This window comes from Hylobates moloch, unplaced genomic scaffold (assembly GCF_009828535.3).
Source record: "Hylobates moloch isolate HMO894 unplaced genomic scaffold, HMol_V3 SCAFFOLD_1, whole genome shotgun sequence".
In the NCBI taxonomy this organism is placed as follows: domain Eukaryota; kingdom Metazoa; phylum Chordata; class Mammalia; order Primates; family Hylobatidae; genus Hylobates; species Hylobates moloch.
In genome coordinates, this window is record NW_026652276.1 from 39,747,952 (window position 1) to 39,755,635 (window position 7,684).

Sequence of the window (7,684 nt, forward strand, 5' to 3'; positions counted from 1 at the left end):
ATGTATAATATATGTATATCATATACATATGTATAATATATGTATATATCATATACATATGTGTATATATCATATACATATGTATAATATATGTATATATCATATACACATATATTTATTATATATGTATGTGTATATATGTATATACATGTATATATGTATGTATAGATATATGCATGTGTATATATGTATGTATAGATATGTATGTGTGTATACATATGTGTGTGTATATATATGTGTATATATGTATGTATATATATGTAGGTGTGTGTATATATATGTGTATATATGTGTATATATATATGTGTATATATATGTGTGTGTGTATATATATATACACACACCTACATATATACATATATACATATATACACATACATACATATATATATATACATGGCCGGGTGCGGTGGCTCATGCCTATAATCCCAGCACTTTGGGAGGTCGAGGTGGATAGATCACCTGAGGTCGAGAGTTCGAGACCAGCCTGACCAACATGGAGAAACTCTGTCTCTACTAAAAATACAAAATTAGTCGGGTGTGGTGGCACGTGCCTGTAATCCCAGCTACTCAGGATGCTGAGGCAGGAGAATTGCTTGAACCTGGGAGGCAGAGGAAGAGGTTGCGGTGAGCCGAGATCACGTCATTGCACTCCAGCCTGGGCAACAAGAGTGAAACTCCGTCTCAAAAATATACATATATATGTAAGTGATACACACAGTCACACACATTAGAAAGGAGAAACATATAGCAAAGTATTAATAGTAATTATTGGCCAGGTGTGGTGACTCATGCCTGTGATCCCAACACTTTGGGAGGCTGAGGCAGGAGAATCGCTTGAACCCAGGAGTTTGAGACCAGCCTGAGCAACATAGTGAGACGTCATCGCTACAAAAAGAAAAAAGGAAAAAGGAAAAAAATTAGCTAGGTATGGTGGCATGCACCTGTAGTCCCAGCTACTCAGGAGGCTGAGGGCAGAGGATTGCTTGAGCCTGGGATGTCAGAGTTGCAGTGAGCTGAGATTGTGCCACTGCACTCCAGCCTGGAGTCAAAAACAAAAACAAAAGCAATTAACGGCCAGGCAGGTGTCTCACGTCTGTAATCCCAGCACTTTGGGAGGCCAAGATGGGTGGAACACCTGCGTTCAGGCGTTCAAGACCAGCCTGACCAACATGGTGAAACCCCGTCTCTACTAACTATACAAAAATTAGCCAGGTGTGGTGGCACATGCCTGTAGTCCCAGCTACTCAGGAGGCTGAGACAGGACAATCCCTTGACCCCAGGAGGTGGAGGTTGTAGTGAGCCAAGATCGTGCCACTGCACTCCAGCCTGGGCGACAGAGCAAGACTCCGTCTCAAACAAACAAACAAACAAAGTAATTATCACTGCATAATGAGATTATAGATAATTCCTTCCTTCCTCCCCCATTCGCTTCCCCTCCCCTCCCCTCCTCTTCCATTCCTTTTTCTTCCTTTCTTCTCTCTCTCTCTCTTTCTCTCTTTCTTTCACAGGGTCTCACTATGTTGCCCAGGGTGGAGTGCAGTGGCTATTCACAGGCACCATCCCACTCTTGATCAGCACAAGAGTTTTGACCTGCTCTGTTTCCAATCTGTGTTCACCACTCCTTAGGCAACCTGGTGGTCCCCTGCTCCTGGGAGGTCACCATATTGATGCTGAACTTAGTGCAGACATCCAGTAGACATAGCATACTACAGCCTAAACTCCTAGGCTCAAATGATCCTCCTGCCTCAGCCTCCTTAGTAGCTGGGACTACAGATGAGTACCATCATGCCTGGCAATTTCTCCTATTTCTTATCTGAATTTTCCTACAATGAATCCAGATTGTAAGTGTAAATTTTTGTTTTTTGAGACAGGGTCTTGCCCTGTTGCCCAGGCTGGAGTGCAGTGGCATGATCACAGCTCACTGCAGCCTCTACCTTATGGGCTCAAGAGATCCTCCCACCTCAGTCTCCTGAGTAGCTAGGACTACAGGTGCATGCCACCACAGCTGGCTGATTTTTGTATTTTTTTTGTAGAGACGAAGTCTCACTATGTTACTCAAGCTGTTGTTGAACTCCTGAGCTCAGGTGATCTTCCTGCCTTCTCCTCCCAAAGTGCTAGGAATACTGTCGTGAGCCACCTCGCCTGGCACAAATGTAATTTTTTTTTTTTTTTTTTTGAGACAGAGTCTCGCTCTGTCGCCCAGGCTGGAGTGCAGCGGCGCAATCTCGGCTCACTGCAAGCTCCGCCTCCCGGGTTCACGCCATTCTCCTGCCTCAGCCTCTCCGAGTAGCTGGGACTACAGGCGCCCGCCACCACGCCCGACTAATTTTTTGTATTTTTTAGTAGAGACGGGGTTTCACCATGGTCTCGATCTCCTGACCTCGTGATCTGCCCGCTTCGGCCTCCCAAAGTGCTGGGATTACAAGCGTGAGCCACCGCACCCGGCCAAATGTAAATTTTTTAACAAGTAGAAGAATCGAGGTAATTAAAGGTAAATCATAACTCATTATAATGGCACAATCAGATCAGGAAAACATTACCTTTTAAAATGACATCTTGGCAACTGGGTACAATGGCTCATGCCTGTAATCTCAGCACTTGGGGAAGCTGAGGCGGGCGGATCACCTGAGGTTAGGAGTTCGAGGCCAACCTGGCCAACATGGTGAAACTCCATCTCTACTAAAAATACAAAAATTAGTTGGGATAACAGATGCCCACAACCTGTTGGCTGTTATACTGGCTACTCGGGAGGCTGAGGCAGGAGAATCACTTGAACCTGGGAGGCGGAGGTTGCAGTGACCTGGGATCATGCCACTGCACTCCAGCCTGGGTGACAGACTGAGATTCTGTCTCAAAAAAACATAAAAAAATAAAATGACATCTTTTCTGTACTCACTGGAGGATTGCCAAGTCCACGTATGTAATGTTTTTTGGGGTTTTGTTTTTTGTTTTTTTGTTAGAGATGAGGTCTTGCTATGTTGCCCAGCCTAGTCGTGAACTAGTCTCAAGCACTCCTCCTGGCTTGGCCTTCCAAATTGCTGGGATTACAGGCATGAGACACCGAGTGCAGCCCCATGTATGTAACATTAAAAATAAAGTGCCTCCAAAGATAAGTGATTATCTTTCATTTGTATGTTTTTAACATTTTACAAGAATGTGTGCATGTCAAAGAGATGCAAGGATCAACTTGAAAGAGCTCCCGATGGTCAAAATTGGATCAATTTGAATAACAAAATAAACAACACAGTAGTGGATTATAACCCGAAGTATAAAATGAGTACAGTTGTCCCTTGTTATTCAGTGGGGATGGGTTCCAGGACCCCCAAGGATATCAAAATCTAAGGATGCTGAAGTCCCTGAAATAAAATGGTGTAGTATTTGCATATAACCTATGCACATGCTCTTGTATACCTTAAATCATCTATATGTTAATTATAATACAGAATACAATGTGAATGCTATGTAAATAGTATTTATACTGCATTGTTTCCAAAATGCATATTAGTTGGACGGCACGGTGGCTCACGCCTGTAATCCCAACACTTTGGGAGGCTGAGGCGGGTGGATCGCGAGGTCAGGAGACCGAGACCGTCCTGGCTAACATGGTGAAACCCCGTCTCTACTAAAAATACAAAAAATTAGCCGGGCGTGGTGGCAGGTGCCTGTAGTCCCAGCTACTCGGGAGGCTGAGGCAGGAGAACGGCGTCAACCCGGGAGGCAGAGCTTGCAGTGAGCCAAGATTGTGCCACTGCACTCCAGCCTGGGCAACAGAGCGAGACTCCGTCTCAAAAAAAAAAAAATTCATATTAGTTTTATTTATTTATTTATTTTATTGTATTTTTAAATATATTTTTATTATACTTTAAGTGCTAGGGTACATGTGCACAACGTGCAGGTTTGTTACATATGTATACATGTGCCATGTTGGTGTGCTGCACCCATTAATTTTTTTATATTTTTTTATTATACTCTAAGTTCTAGGGTATATGTGCACAACGTGCAGGTTTGTTACATATCTATACATGTGCCGTGTTGGTGTGCTGCACCCGTTAATATTTATTTTTTTTTGAGACGGAGTTTCACTCTTGTTGCCCAGACTGGAATGCAATGGCACGATCTTGGCTCAGGGCAACCTCTGCCTCCCGGGTTCAAGCAATTATCCTGCCTCAGCCTCACATAGCTTGGATTACAGGCATGTGCCACTGTGCCCGGCTAATTTTGTATTTTTAGTAGAGACGAGGTTTCTCCATATTGGTCAGGCTGATCTCGAACTTTCGACCTCAGGTGATCCGCCCACCTTGGCCTCCCAAAGTACTGGGATTACAGGCGTGAGCCACTGCGCCCGGCAAAAATGCATATTAGTTTTAAATGTCACATTGTTATTTTTCATTTCCTGTTTTTTTTTTTTTCATGTTTTTTGATTCGTGGTTGGTTGAATCTATGGATACAAAACCCATCCATAGATACTGAGGGCTGACCATAAACATGAGTTCAGGCTGATATAAATACATTAATGAAAAAAATTATTATTTTATTTTATTTTTTGAGACTAGGTCTTACTCTGTCACCCAGGTGGCACAGTCTCAGCTCACTGCAACCTCAGCCTCCTGGGCTCAAGCGATTCTCCAGCCTCCTGTGTAGCTGGGACTACAGGCACAAGCCACCAATGCCCGGCTAATTTTTGTACTTTTTAAAATAGAGGCAGGGGTCTCGCCATGTTGCCCAGGCTGGTCTCAAACTCCTGGGCTCAAAGCCATCCACCTGCCTTTGCCTCCCAAAGTGCTGGCATTACAGGTGTGAGCCACTGTGCTCCGCCATTAATGAATAAAAATTGAGAAGGAAGAAACTAATCTTTCAGACAGAATAACCCCATTTAATATATGTAGATCTGGCTGGGCACAATGGCTCATGCCTGTAATCCCAGCACGTCGGGAGGCCGAGATGGGCGGATCACCTGAGGTCAGGAGTTCGAGACCAGCCTGGTCAACATGGTGAAACCCCATCTCTACTAAAAATACAAAAATTAGCCAGGCCTGATGGTGCGTGCCGGTAGTCCCAGCTACTCGGGAGGCTGAGACAGGAGAATCACTTGAACCTGGGAGGTGGAGGTTGCAGTGAGCCGCAATTGCACCATTACACTCCAGCCTGGGTAACAGAGCAAGACTCCGTTTCCAAAAAAATAAAAAAATTAAAAAATGTAGATACTCCTGCTGGGCATGGTGGCTCATGCCTGTAATCCCGGCACTTTGGAAGGCTGAGGTGGGAGGATCGCTTTAGCTCAGGAGTTGGAGGTCACCCTGGCCAACATGGTGAAACCCCTTCTCTACTAAAAACATAAAAAAATAGCCGGTGTGATGCATGCCTGCAGTCCCAGCTACTTCGGAGGCTGAGGCAAGAGGATTGTTTGAGCCCAGGAGGTGGAGGTTGCAATGAGCTGAGATCAGGCCACTGAACTCCAGCCTGGGTGACAGAACGAGACCTTGTCTGAATTTTAAAATAATAACAGTAATAATGTCTGTAAATACTCCCTTTTCCAGGAAATGAACTTAATTCCCTCCCAATTCCCTTTCTACTTTTTGAGGGTAGGCTAGACTTAGTGGGAGTTGCTTCCAAAGAACAGATTACAGAAAGGGAGAAACAGTAACTTTACAATGGAGAAAGCTGGCAAACCCTGCCTTAACCAAGCAGTGAAGGTTAACGTTACCAGTGATAACATGCGTATGTCATCTACCCTGAAACGATGAGACGGGCTCTTCAGCTCTGAGGTATTCTTTCTGAAAACCCATAATCCCAATCTACATGTGAGGAAAACACCAGACAATCCAAATTTGAGGGACATTTTACAAAGTATCTGATCAGACATGATGACTAAATATAATGTGGTATCCTGGATGGAATCTGGAACAGAAAAAGGGTCATTAGGGAAAAACTATCTAAGCAAAGTGCCAAGTTTAGTTACTTGTAACAGAACAATGAATGGAATCAAATGTACCATAGTAATATGTTAACAAGAGAAAATGAACGCGGGGTATATGGAACTTTCTGTACTATCTTTGCATCGTTTCTGTAAATCTAGTATTATTCCAAAATAAAAAGGTTATTTAAATAATTCTCTTTTTTTTTTTTTTTTTTCCAAGACGGAGTTTCACTCTTGTTGCCCAGGCTGGAGTGCAATGGCGTGATCTTGGCTCACAGCAACCTCTGCCTCCTGGGTTCAAGCCATTCTCCTGCCTCAGCCTCCAGAGTAGATGGGACTACAGGCATGCACCACCACACCCGGCTAATTTTGTATTTTTAGTAGAGACGGGGTTTCTCCACGTTGGTTAGGCTGGTCTCGAACTCCAGACCTCAGGTGATCCGCCCACCTCGGCCTCCCAAAGTGCTGGGATTACAGGTGTGAGCCACCATGCCCGGCAATTTAAATAATTCTTATAGAAAATGGGAGAAAAGGTAATTATTTGGAGGGAGCTGCAGGGTAAAATGCATTTTTCTTTTTTTTTGAGATGGTCTCGCTCTGTCACCCAGGCTGGTGTGCAGTGGCATGATCTCAGCTCAGTGCAGTCTCTGCCTCCTGGGTTCAAGCGATTGTCCTGCCTCAGCCTCCTGAGTAGCTGGGACTGCAGGCACCAGCCACCACACCCAGCTAATTTTTGTATTTTTAGTAGAGATGGGGTTTTACCACGTTGGCCAAGCTGGTCTCGAACCCCTGACATCAAGTGATCTGCCTGCCTTGGCCTCCCAAAGTGGGATTACAGGCGTGAGCCACCATGCCCGGCCTAAAATGCACTTTTGAGTAAATTATTGCTCCTTGAAAGTGGTCCTAACAAGAGATACAGAGGCCATGAGGCTGAGGTCCCCTGGGAAAGGATCTCTTAATTTTATAAACTGTGTTTTAGGGCAAAACATATTAGCATTTGGTCTATGAAATCTAGGCTAAGCATTGATGAGGAGATTTTTAGAATGCTCACATAAGCAACGTAAGGGCCTGCCTATCCTTGCCTGCGGCTTTGTTTATCTGTCCTTCTTTTCCGAGAGAAGGTGGGATTTGACATCTGAAGGAACATTTTCCCACTGATTTCTCATGCTAGCCTGGGGCCTCCCAGAACCAGGAGGGTGAGGCTTCACGTGGCTCTGGATTTGGGGAGGGCCAGCAGGCACATGATTATGCAGACAGAACTTTCCGCACTTTCCCCTTCTCCGCTTGGCAGCACAAGCACAAAGTGCTGAAGATAAAAGGCTTCCATTAATACCAAACCACTGGAAGTCAAAGAGATTTTTTTGGCTATGGTTAGGTCATAGCTACAATTTCTCTTTTCCTTCCTTCCTTTCTTTTTTCTTTCAAGCATGTTTGTGAATCAAAGTCAGGATTTTGACTCCCCTGGGCTATTTTCCAGTCCATACTCTAGGAGTGCGGCAAAGATTCAGATGCAGTTTTAATGGTTTCCAAGGATGAGGAGAAGCAAAGGCGTTCATCCCTGGCAGCTTCTGTACCAGCTTCCAAGGAAGGGAGGGACATAAAGAAGTAGGAGAAACTCTTTTTCTCCAATGCACCATAATTGTTCCATACTTCATAGACATTTATTTTCTTCATTCATCATTTTATTTTTATTTTTTGGGGGGGATGGAGTTTCACTCTTGTTGCCCAGGCTGGAGTGCAACGGTGCAATCTCGGCTCACTGCA